The sequence below is a fragment of the Bombus pyrosoma genome, linkage group LG8 (assembly GCF_014825855.1).
Source record: "Bombus pyrosoma isolate SC7728 linkage group LG8, ASM1482585v1, whole genome shotgun sequence".
Lineage (NCBI taxonomy): Eukaryota > Metazoa > Arthropoda > Insecta > Hymenoptera > Apidae > Bombus > Bombus pyrosoma.
In genome coordinates, this window is record NC_057777.1 from 6,334,478 (window position 1) to 6,347,148 (window position 12,671).

Sequence of the window (12,671 nt, forward strand, 5' to 3'; positions counted from 1 at the left end):
ACATTTTTCTCATTATAATACTAGCATCTGAAAAGAAGCGTTTCGTGTATTATAGTTGTCAGGTGGTTTATTAGACGTGTTGGTTTATTAGACGTGTTGGTTTATTCAACAGACGAGTGTTAAAATTGTAATAGTCAGTGTATATTAAAATATACGCTCAATGCTACTGTTCAACTCTACGCTCGCTATTCGACTGTATGACTCGCTATAATAACTCGCTATAGTGATTGTCCTAGAGGGCACGTTCGTCTATTTGTATCGACCGGTGGTATTATAAAAAATTCCAATATAACTCCGGTTGACGATTACAAATAACAGCGATAATATTTTGTTCGGAGTTCGTTTACCTTTGAATCTAACAAACCAAAACAACGTTGACACTCCAAGGCACAACAATATGAGCCTCTCCCGATTCGAATCTACCGTTAATTCATGTGCCGCCGCTACAGTTGGAAAAGGAAACAATGTACGATAAGCAAAAAAAAAAAAGATGATAATAAATTCAGAAGGTTGTATACAAAAAACAAGAATATTAAAAGACACAAAAATGCCGACGAAAAGCAAAGGAAGAGTATCTTCTTCGTTTTAAAATTACTCCCTTGTAAGAAAAAGCAGTAATGTGATGTACTTTGTCTGTGGTCTTCGCATCTATCGTGGATAAACTTGATACCTTAAAATATTTAAAAAAAGGTATGGTTCTTTATTACAATGGTGGAAAGCATGGCGTGTGCTGGAGGCTTCCATGAAAATCCGTTTAACCCAAATGAGTTTACGACGTAGAGAAATAAGGAGCGAGGGTTTCGTGACGGCGGAATCGTTAGATCACCACGAGGCTAACCTAATTTCGGCCTTTTAAAGGCTGCCGAGGATTTGCATAAACGTTCAGACGCGGTTGAAGTTTCCGCGTGAAAGAAAATCGCGATCGATTATCCGAGCCGGGTCGTTACACGGCGATAACTTTGCGGCCAAAGGGGAATGAGAGAAAATTAGTTTCACGTGAAAAAAGGAGAAACTAAGAATCGTAAGTTTTAGACTTCCCGCTACTAAGTCCTTTAGAATTCGTGTCTCTTGTTAACAAATATCCAATTATATTTCTTAATCACAGTTTCGGTAAACGAACGTTTTTAACCGATTCTACTGCAAGATATCCGTATACATTCTCGGCTAAATATACTTTGCGATCTCCTTAATCGAATCAAAGGAAATTCGATTGAATGTTTGAGAAACGAGCACGGTTAACGTCAAAAGCAACACGGCTGCGTTTCCTCGCAATCTTTACCAGAAGCAGGAAAAAGAGTTGGAAAAATACTCGAGGTGCTTCTGCTTGAGCTGTCTTCCTTTTCTTCGCTGATTCGTTCGTCTTCGTGAAACGTTTGAACAGAAACCTCTCGAGAGTCCGAAGTTCGGAATCGGATTCGCGGAAAAAGCTTGCCGCGCGATTTTCATTCTTCTACCCTTTCCGGCTAGCGGTTTCCGAAGGCAAACTACTGTCGACGACGGAGATCAGAGGGCTTCCCAAGATAGATAAAGTTGTGTGATCAAGAAGTAGTTGTTGTTAACACGCAAACATCCCTTTAACTCGATCCGAGCAAAGAATCGGCTGCTTTCATAGATTTTCCTTTTTTCGATGAAACTCCTCTGTTAACTTTGGCCGGGGGCCTGAGGAAAAACGCGAGCTCGCTAGCTTTCTGAAATAACAACAATTCAATTCAAAAATAACAACCGAGAATCTTGTTTAAATTGAATTTTCTAAAAAGTCTTTCCGAGTAATTAGCACCTGATTAACGAGAATTTAACACGTTATTACTGTAGTATTTATTTTTGTTCCAGGAAAATCTAGAACAATATACATAGATCATTCGCTGATGATAAGAGATAACGAGCGAAAGTTAAGAGAACCGTATTAAAAAGTTAGCACGCTGCGATATTTCCTCGAACGACGTTCCATTCGTTTTTATAGCTGGGATATCCGCTCGCCATTGTTACGAATTGATTCGCAATATTGATTAAATAGTCGGTAAACTTTGATAAATAGGGTAATACATGTTTAATACCGAGAATGAAGCGGAAATATAAATGCATACACAATGCTTAATAAAATATGCAACGCGTTATCCATATGTTGCCGGACACATCCGATTAATCGCTATGAAATCTGCTAAATTTATGAGACAAACGTTTATTAATGAAACGTTCGATGTCAAAATTGGTAAACCAACAAATAAAACACGGAACGAGCAATGTTTTCAGAGAGGAACATTTCCAATGATTTATTTATCTGTGCCGTGAAATATTTCGAAATTGCCATTGTAACAAGGCTATGTCGTATAAGGCTAATTTCGATTATCGACTTTATATCGATGAAGTTTGATACAAATCCGAAAATGTGTATAGAAACTACAGAGTATCTAGTCCGTGTATATCCATATTTCACAGGGATTACGAATGTTACGTTTCTAACATATTTGCACTAAACAATGTAACTTCTATGTAGATTTTCAGATTTACAGATTTGTCCAATGTAATCAGAAACAGTCGTGTTTTTTCCACTAAAGAACAAAATCTTAATAATCGGTCGATTCCGGCTTCTTCTTCGTACGAGAAACAGTATTTGTCCAAAAGCTTAGTATGGAAATATACGAATAGAAATTTGACGTAGAATACGCGTGTCTATAGTGAAAAATGCTACCAACTTTCCAAACAACCTAACGTTTGAACGCTGACCATAGAAAACTTATGCGTCTATTGTACGCGTTTCATAAAACATTTTGAAATGGCTCTTTCAACCGTGCAAAAGATAATGAAAAGAAAGAATGTAAAAGAGAGAAAGAGTATCCAAAAAAGTTATTAGCAAATACAGGAACAAAAGGAAGTATAAAAAGAAAGTATTTCGTCGATACGCGGTAGAATAGAAATAAAAGAGACGGATGATATGAGAACGACACGATACACGTGCAATAGTCGGGTTCTCTACGAGTCAACTACAGGCACCAAAGAAATTAATCGAATCCTGCGGAAACATTAACCTAAGGAGGCAGGAGCGAGATGGCGAGGGCAGCGAGCAATGCTTTCGAGGCGGATCCCGCAAAGCAGGCCTCCGCGTCTCCCGCAGTTTTAATGAAAACTGTCTGGGATTAATTAATTTGCGATAAAAGAGAAGAAGCCTCCCCCGTGATGAAGTGCGCTTTATACAACGGCGCGGCGTAGCCCAGAACTCGTAACGACCATTTATTGTTCAAGTTGGAGAATCCTTAATGGTTGGCGCAATTAGCGATACCGATGGTGCGTGACACTTACACGTGGCGAAACTCAGCCTTCGGTAGGCTGGTTAAAGCTCGAAAAAAAAAAAAAAAGAAAAAAAAATAGTGGCCGATGATCGATTTAACTAGGCTTGTCCTAGTCTCTACTCGTCAAGCGGACCTGGCAGCGTCCAACGATACACGCGCGTACAGGCTTAACGGTAACAATCGATGTCGATGGGATCGATCGATCGATGGATCGCCGGCACGATAATTACGGAGATTGGACGCGATGAAAATAGCAGCAGAAAATAGTCGACTGCCAGAGAACAATGCTCGTTTCATTCTCAGCCTCTGATGTTTGCAGCTGGTCGACTCGATAGCTTGGCCATGAATTATTCGCAATTTTTTAGTGGTACAACTTGGCCGTCGATAACGTATCGCCCACTCGATCGGTGAGCGATACAGCAGTTAATATTCCGTTACCGTTCCCTTTTCTCGATCGAATTAAATTGCTGAACATTACTCTTCGACTTGATCAGCCAATGGCTCGTAAAGTACAATAAAACTTTTCAATTTCTAAGTTGCGAGGGATATGCGTCAACCGGCACGCGTAATTCTGAAAAGAGAAGGGTGAATTTGAATTATACGCAGATATAAATACGCGCGTGGCTCGGCTCAATAAACTTCTTTTCTTTATAGTTACATTTTTCTTGTTTGCATATTAAATAACGCACGACTTGGCCAGGCGCTAATCTCCGCTTACACCGGTAGAATTCTTAATGATCGTGTGTCGGCTTCTGTCGGTGGAATTGCACGTATTTCGAGCATGAGGGTCGCGCGACTCTAAAGCGTTATTTATGCGAGTGGTAAAAAGCTAGGCGGGAGCGAATCACCAACGAGAATCTTTCCAATTAAAAGTACCTTTAAGTTGGAACTTTGAATTGCGAGAGCTTTCGCCCCGTTACGATAACGAAGAATTCATTCATCACGAAAATAGAAGAATTTTTATCGAGGTAAGTCGTGCTTTGCATCCATCCAAGTTTCAATTCAATGGGATTTTCGATTTCCTCTTATTTCAGCCCTTGAAATTGTTCCTTCTTCTCCGAGTTCTCGTTGAAGTTTCACTTGAACGCGACATTGATCGCGTCAGGATCTTACCGATAAAAACTTCCGGCAGGGCTACCTTAAAAGTAAACAAAATATACACGCTACCCTCTTATTCCATGTTCCAAGTTTGCCACAAGAATGGCAATCGCGTAAGCGATATTTTTATCCTGGCAAAGAATTAAGATCTCGACGTAGAAGTCCTTGGACACTTTTTGATCAGGATGTGATTCGACTATGAGTTTACGCAAGACAAGATTTCCGATTATTTTATTTTTTATTTTACGATTAAATCGAGTTTCAGAGCTTCGTATGCAGTTAAGAAAATTATCGTTCGTAATTGTCGAAACTCGTGGAATTATTTCTAACCAGAATTCGTATCATGGATATTGCACAGTTAACACGGTTTAATATTCTCCTTAAAATTCGAAGTAGCGAGTTTGCATTTCTTTCGCAATACGTGTAAACCTGGAATTGCGTTCTCACGAGATAAAGAGGAATGTAGAGCACGATAACTTCCCCGCAAAAGGTGGAAAAGTAACGAGTTCAAATACATTTCGAATATGCAAACTGCAACCGCGAAACAATGGCTGCGTAAGCTTTGAATTCGGGAAACCGGGGGCTCATAACAGGAAGCAAACTCGAGGTTAGAGTCTTCGGGTCGCTAGACCAGCCGGAACCGCACATTCTGAATGCAAAACACCCTCCACCTCCTTCTACTCGCTCTGAATAGATCCGCATTCTTATTCTCTGTTTCGTTTAACAGCGATCGTAAACTGTGCATTCTCATTCTGAATATTCCCAGGTTTGTTCGCTGGGTGTTTGCGGATTAGCTGTATATGCACTTTGTAGCTAAAAATTAATACGTATTAATAATAAAATAACTAGAAACCTGACTAACTTGTAAAGAGAATAAACGTTCGTTATAAATATGCAAACAGGCACGCTCCGGCTCGATACGAACGATGAAAAATGCTCTCGAGAAAAACGTTATTGTTTCAAGTTTATTGTATCATTGAGAAGGGAATATTATGCAAATGATCCTTTTGTGCAAAGAAGTGTTATGATATTCTTTAAATCGTAGCTGAATCGTAGCATGATCACGATATTTTATGCGAGTCAAACCTCGTATTTTTCTAGGAACGTTTGCAGCCAGCTTTGTCAGGCCGTGAATACGACGAACAAAAGATCGGGCTGCACCCAGAGATTTATGAGATTCGCGTAACGGTGACAGTTACAAAAATAATTCCCGAGACAGAGCGAAATACGGCCCGTTCGTGTGTCCGTGACAGATTCGAGCTCCGTGCAAATATTGACCGTATTCGTGTAACGTTCGACTTTTTCGCTTAACTTTTTACTCGTGCCCAAAAGCGTACAGCATCAAAAATAGTTCACGCAGACCAGCCGCTAGTTTCCGATGTTAGAGGAATTACGATTTAAATGAAACAAGTTTTTGAATCAACTTAACAAATCGCCATCCGACTGGAACTGGAAGCTGCACCGAAACGGATAAATATTTTCGTATGAGGAACAATTGGAAACGGGCAGAGGGCAGCGACGGAAACTATAAAGCAATGGCTACTAATTTAATACAGACACGGCAGAGTAGAACCGCGATAGCACGACACTGAGGCGGAACAGTAAAGTGGCTCTGGAGGCTCGTAATGGCTATGCAAACTATACCTACAGTTTACAAGGGGAAATTTAATTCCAGCCGACGGCTTACCAAGATGCTATAGCATCCTTTATTAATCCAACCTTGCAATTCATACCTCGTGAATAATTAGCCGTTGTTTTGTTAATCGTTCCGCGCTGATGGTGTTCTCTTGTTGAATTACGGCCGTCAAACTTTTCTAAACTTGATCAATGTACGCGGTAAAAGCACCTAACGTGGCATACTCGAGACGTTGTTTCGCCGTATGCTTGTTGAGATTCAAATTTATCTCTTTCATAGACTGAAAGATCGAAAGTATCTGAAACCATGACATTACAGCGACACGAAACAATATATACAGCAAGAAATCTTGAGGACGAAAAAACAATTATTCGAATGTTTTATCTTTTGATTATACCGTGAAAGAGTTAATTTCATACTTGTCGCGATAACGCACGACGATGAATCCGTGAAGCTAATCTAATCTAGAATCAGTCTTTCGTCAATTTTCCCGAACTTTCGCATGATCGCGCAACCCTTTTCTGCCTTTGCGAAATAATGAAACGTTGAATCGTCTTCGATGCGAAATCGGTCCTCGCAATTAAATAAGAACTCGGGAACAATTTTAAAAGGAGTTCAAACACGAACTGATCTTTCGATAATAATTCGAATAATTGCTCTCTGTCCGACTTGTTAAAGTTCCTTGGTGTCATTTGCCACCGTCGATGAGTTCTTTAATTGCGCGCCGAATGAGATTCAATTGTGAGAAGACGAGCACGAATCGTTCGAGTTTCACGTCTGAAGCCATAAAACGGTTAATAAAGCTAGCGCATACCGGTTATCCATTATTTTACAGCGCTCCAGATTCGGCGGGGGCTTCGAAAGAGTGCTGGCGCAGGCTGGTCGGATTATATAACCCCATAAACCCTTTGTAGAGGGTTACCAGAACGCCAGCTGGGTAATCAAAGTCTAATACGAACCAGCCATATATCATACCAGGGATTATTTCGAGTGAGGCATCGGAGATGATGTTAGGATCAATATAGATCCTTACGAAAGTCGAACACGAGCTTCGTTTTAAACTTATTAAAATAGAACTTGGCATCCTATATCAATGTTATAATTGAATTCAGCGGAATAACGTGATATATACGAGAAAAGCAAAGTCCGTCAAGAACGTCAAGTGCACGGTCGTCTCTCCTATGGCTCAGCTACGTATCGGCTATCCGTTTTTGTCGCGTAAAGGATTTAGGCCAAACGAAGTGGCTCAAGACATCGCCAAAGGTAAAACCACCGTACGATCAGAGTAATCGCTTTAATCCGCCAAGTATTCTCCAACGTCTCGTGAGAACGTTGGCGAGTCGGCGGACGCAGCGAGGTTTCACTAATATTAACTAATTAGTTGGCCAGTCGCGAGAAGAATTTTCCAACTGGGCTGAGAGAATTTTTTCTCGCGCCGACTTTCGGGAGTTTGGCTCCATGGCACTCGTAAATCTCGCGGCCGTGGCTCGCATATAAATTAAAGACATGCAGTGCGTATCGCTACGAGCCGCCGCTGTGGCTCTTCGCAATTTGCATTTCCGCGTCATACCTGGAAACATATGGCACCGATAACGCTTCTTACATCCACACTGATAACTTATTCGTTGAAATCACATCTATCATAAGAATCGACGGTGAACGCATTCAGGAATGTCAAGAATCTAATGGGAACGTTAGCGATAACCCAGTTAATGAAAATGCAGCGAGCAAAAGTTTTAGAAGATACAGTTGGTTGTAACAATAGAATAAAGCACTTGGAGATGGATTTGAGATTGCAAGAGTTAATGATTTTTTGGTGAGCGCTTGACAGATGCTTGGAGATAGATAGACATCAGACGCGTTTAACGATGATTTCGCAGATCTACTCGGAAGATTGGGTTAATTTTCGCTCGACGTGTTTGACGATTCTCAGATATTCTAGTTGCTCGCTCGAAACGCTAACTCTCCTTCTTTAAGTTAAATTTGCCTCTGATAATCCGGGAAAGTTTTTGATCATTTTCGGAGAATCTTAAAAACAGGCTCGCAAATTGTAAGATTTTCTCGAAGAAGAGACTGTTGTTGTTTACTCGACGTTTTTAATTCTAAACCTTAAAAATATTACCCAAATGTTTTAAACGAAGTAATCGCCATGATGCGTGTCCTGGTTTCTCTATCATTTAACGCGCTTTGTACGTGCCGGTTAATTTTTCGATGCGTCGTTAATTTGAACGATGAATCCAATAACAGCGAGCGCGGAGATCAGAAGACAGACGGTAATAACTCTAATTAATCGTTTTTAATTGAATAATAACGCGGGTCGCTTTGAGATCAATAACGCATCGCGGGATATTTAAATTTTCACGCGAATGAAGCGTACCGGATGAAAATCGATTCGTGTCAAAGAATATCTCAAAACCCGTTTATTCGTTGCCCGATGTACAAGCGTGCATCGTTTAATTTCAGAGAATAAATTAAATTTTTGTCAAGTTTCGAAAATCCAACAGCTCGAGACGATGAAAGCTACTTGTGAAATTGATCGATTGCTCGGCTAAATGTTCGAGTCCTTAATCATGGTGTTGATCTTAATAGAAGTTACACGATAAGAGTCGAGCCGCTTTTAGTACCACGATTAATTAATAAATCCCGTCAAGGTTAACGATGATTGAATCTACCTTTCATCGAGCCTTCTTGCGCTCCTCGCACGTAACCGTGATTTGCATTTTCTGGAATAGCTCTCTTACTCCTGGAGCAAGAATTCTAAATTAAGAACATCAGCCTTATAAATCTGGAAAATAATTTCAAGAAGGAATTTATCGAAATCGCACGGAAAAATTTCATTTGGCTCGGTCCTCCGCTATTTTTGCTATCTTTAGAAATAAAAATATTTTTCTTTCCACGGCCGTGATTCGAGATTGAAAAAGCAACGAAAAATTGAAAATGTTAATCCCGGATTTTGTGTGAGTTTAAAGGAAAAAGACGACGCAGGAATTTGACAGATGAATAAAATGAAAAAATATTTTTTTTTTTATCTAAAATGCGGAATTAGTAGCACCGTTGAAATGTAGCGATCGATAACGCGTCTGCGGGTTTAAATTAACCTGTATACGAGCATCAAGCATCCGCATTTTTACCCGCGTCTCGTTAACGAGATCAAAGGGATACGGTACGATAATGATTTTCGTAATTTCCATTCACGAACGAACCAGAGAACGAGTCTATCCCCCACGAAACCCCGGATTATTATCGGAACGAGGTGTTAGATTTTTCTCGTGAATCCAATTTTTAGTGGGAAAATGTAAATGTTCAACTGAAATATTCGATTAACGTTGAATATTGAAAAATTTTTTAAACGTTATATATTCCGCTGTTACGTTCAAATGACTGTCTAGAAAATCTTAATCAAATCCAAATTGTATATTACCAAAGATAGATTAAAAAATAAGTTTTAACAAAACCAAAGCTTAAATTAACTTAGCCAATTTCTATTCTCAGTAGTTTTACTACAAAATTTAAGAATAAGTTAATTTCTAGGAAAACTTCATTTAAATTAATATAGATCCAAATTTATTTCACAGTTTCCTTAGATTTCTTAAATCGATTGATTTAAATATAAGAAAGAAGAACGACAAAAATCATTGCAAAAATACAGCGACAGATTCTAAGGACTCTCGTCTCGATATTTTTATTCGACCTATCATCACGCGCAAGCTCGATGAAAACACGTTATCGCGGCAGAAATCGGACGATTTCCGGTTCGGTGCTTACGCCGCCCGTATATAAAAGACTCGAGCCGGATGTTTCACGGATGTTTTTTCATGCGGAACGGAAGGGTAGTCGTGAGCCGAGGTCTCGACTTCGCCTGGATGTAGTTTTTCCCCTCGTTCCTCCTTCTTTTTTTTTTTTTTTTTTTTGTTTTTTTGTGAAAGAGGCCTTCCCCCGTGAAGTTGAAGAGGAGATCATTTGCTGCGGAGATAAGCAACGTGCAAGGAAACAACCACGCTCGCGATAGACGTCCGAGCATCGTGCGTTTATCGCGACCTAAATCTGAAATGAAGCCGGATACTAGAAAACACAGACCGGCCATTTTTTTCGCTAGTAATGCTCGCCACTGCGAAGACACCGACGGAACAAGAATAACCCACGCGACCACCTGATCTCGCCTGTTGATAGAAACAGATCCTCTGCTCGTGGCAGGCTGTGATGGACCACCCGCAGCCACCTTGAAATCATACTGAAACGGTTGAAAGGCTGTGCATTTAGGGACGCCCTTTCAGGATTGTTTGAAAGCTTGAAAAGGATTTCTGGCGAAGAATGTCTCAGCTATGAGGGTAATGCAGTGTTTATAATTTCGTGCCTCTGTTTTATACGTCCTTTCGCGACAAGTTGAATTTACACTGGACTTCTTGGAATTCTTGACAGATACCTACACTTTTATTTTTCTTTTAATGCTGCATAGATCATGAAGCAGTTCTTAATTCTCGTAATAATATCCGAAATTTCCGACGTTGTTCGAGATCGTTACGCTGAGTTCTCGGAAATTTTACGACAACTGATCAAGCACCAAGTGTTAGTTCTATAAAACAAAATATTTTAAATTTTGAGTGTAAAAAACATAAAGATTACTGGAAAATCACGTTCTTGGCGTTACATTTTAACCTCCGTAGCTCGTATCACGCTCATAAAGCAGAAGAAAGTATTAGGTTGTCCGAAAAGTGCCTTTCTTTTACAACAACGCATCTTTATACAAGCATGAAACCTAATCTGTTGAGAGTTGTGATCTTTATTTTGATAGAACAAAATGGATCATACGAAATTCGATAAAATAATATAAAATGTTGCGCATCCATTATTTCCTTATAAAACGAAAGAAACTTTTCCGACGGCCTAATACATAGTTAACAGTCCACTCCATTTTCAATGATCCCGATAGATCGTTGTATGTTATCGAAACAAATTTACGGAAGTAATAGCGTGTTTATTGACACTTATAGTGAAGTTTATAGCGTGGTAAAAATTCAAGTGGAACTTTGAAAATTTCGCCATGCGAATTCATAAAATTGGAACGTTTTTGACAAACCATGGAAAGGTATAGGCAGCAGTATGCCATGAAGATTCCGAATCTTATTTAGAGGAAAAGTTCGTGAGCAGAGACGATGCGAACTTCTAACGAGCGTGAATTTTTCGACCACAACGCCGGGTGACGTGTCATTAGCGTTAAACGAGCGCAAATAAAAAGAGGGCACCGTATTTCTCGGACGAATTTAGCATAGAGAAAGAAGAGGTTGAACGTTACGAGACTTGGACGCGCGTTAAGCAGAAGCACCTTGCTATACCGAGTAATTAACATGTGCGAATTGAAACATACTGTTCAACGCACGACGGAAAGAAGAAATTCTATGAAAAAAAGAACATTTTCCTCGCGTCTCATTCAACCGCTCGCCCGAAATTTTCTTCGGCGGTATTCGCCACTTTTACCCACGCGTACCAGGTATAAAAGTTTAAATTACAAATCGTCCGGTGGAAGTTTTAATTAAAACGCGCTTAAATTGCGCTCGCATGAAATAAATTTTTGTGCTTTAATCCGACACTGACCACGTTCACATTATAAATTAGTTCGTGCTCGCAAAACAATTGCAATATAATCGCGTTAATTATTCGGCTCTCGGTCGCTCTTTGCTAGTCGCAAAATTCAATATTTCTCGGCTTAACGGTGTATGAGTTTTATGATAACCCGTTCATTCCACCTGCATCTCTCCCCTGTTCTTAACTATATCGCGCCGACAATATTCCTTTTTCTTCCACTGACGTAGAAGAAAGGAAAGACCTTCGACAATTTCGACGCAGTTGCTCGTGGAACTTTCAAATGTTCTTTTCCGAATCAATGAATACAGATTGAGCTTCCGCTGTGTAAATAACTTCATAGACGTTAGACTTCATAGAAGGAAGAGGTAATTTCTGCCAGAGTGTATCAAAGATACGTCTGGTCGAAATCGAATCACGAACGGGCAAAGGATTCCAACGAAGGCCATCCTGTTTCGAAAATCCCTTTCAATCTAACCGGGAATCTCGGATACCGAGAATCCCTTCGTCGTGAAACAATCCTGTTCGCTTCTAACGACGATCCTTCGCCGTCGGGGATATTTCTTTTCCCGCGAGTAAAGTCCTTCCCATTATACCGAAACGTTCCTATTGGATCGTCAACTGCTGGAGGAAAAGCTGGCAAACACGGGAATTATCGAATTATAACGACGAAGGTATAAAAAGGATGGATAACGAGGCAGGCTGAACTATCGGAATCTCTCAGCCAGAAAAAAGCGACGGTTAATTGGATTGTGCACCTCGTCGATGCTTGATCCTTCGAAACGACTGATCGCCGCTAGAATCGATAAAACGTAGCTTCGTGTTTTGCGAAATACGATTGTTCCCTCTCAAAGCGCCTCTATTGCGAGTTACGCGAAGAAACGTGATTTCACGAAATTATAAGTTAACTTGCAGAGAAAGATGCATCGAACCTCGTTATTTATTTATTTTCCACCTTATGAACTTCGGCTGTAAGAATTATTACTTCCGTGAGTTTGATAAATGGAATTTCACTGTACTTACAACAATCTCCTCATTAAATTCTTCTTTATATCGGCCAACAATGCGAT

General features: G+C 40.0%; 1 protein-coding gene across 9 annotated transcripts in view; it reads left to right on the forward strand.

Moving 5' to 3' along the window:
- LOC122570015 (protein artichoke-like) overlaps positions 1-12,671 on the forward strand; it is a 176,645-nt gene that overhangs the window by 144,588 nt on the left and 19,386 nt on the right. The window contains exon 1 of one of the 9 annotated variants that reach the window (XM_043731808.1): positions 7,057-7,284. The exons of the other annotated variants lie outside the window; for them this stretch is intronic. The gene's annotated coding sequence lies outside the window, so the exon portion shown is untranslated. Of the gene's footprint in view, positions 1-7,056; positions 7,285-12,671 lie in introns of those variants that run through there. 9 annotated transcript variants of the gene reach the window in all.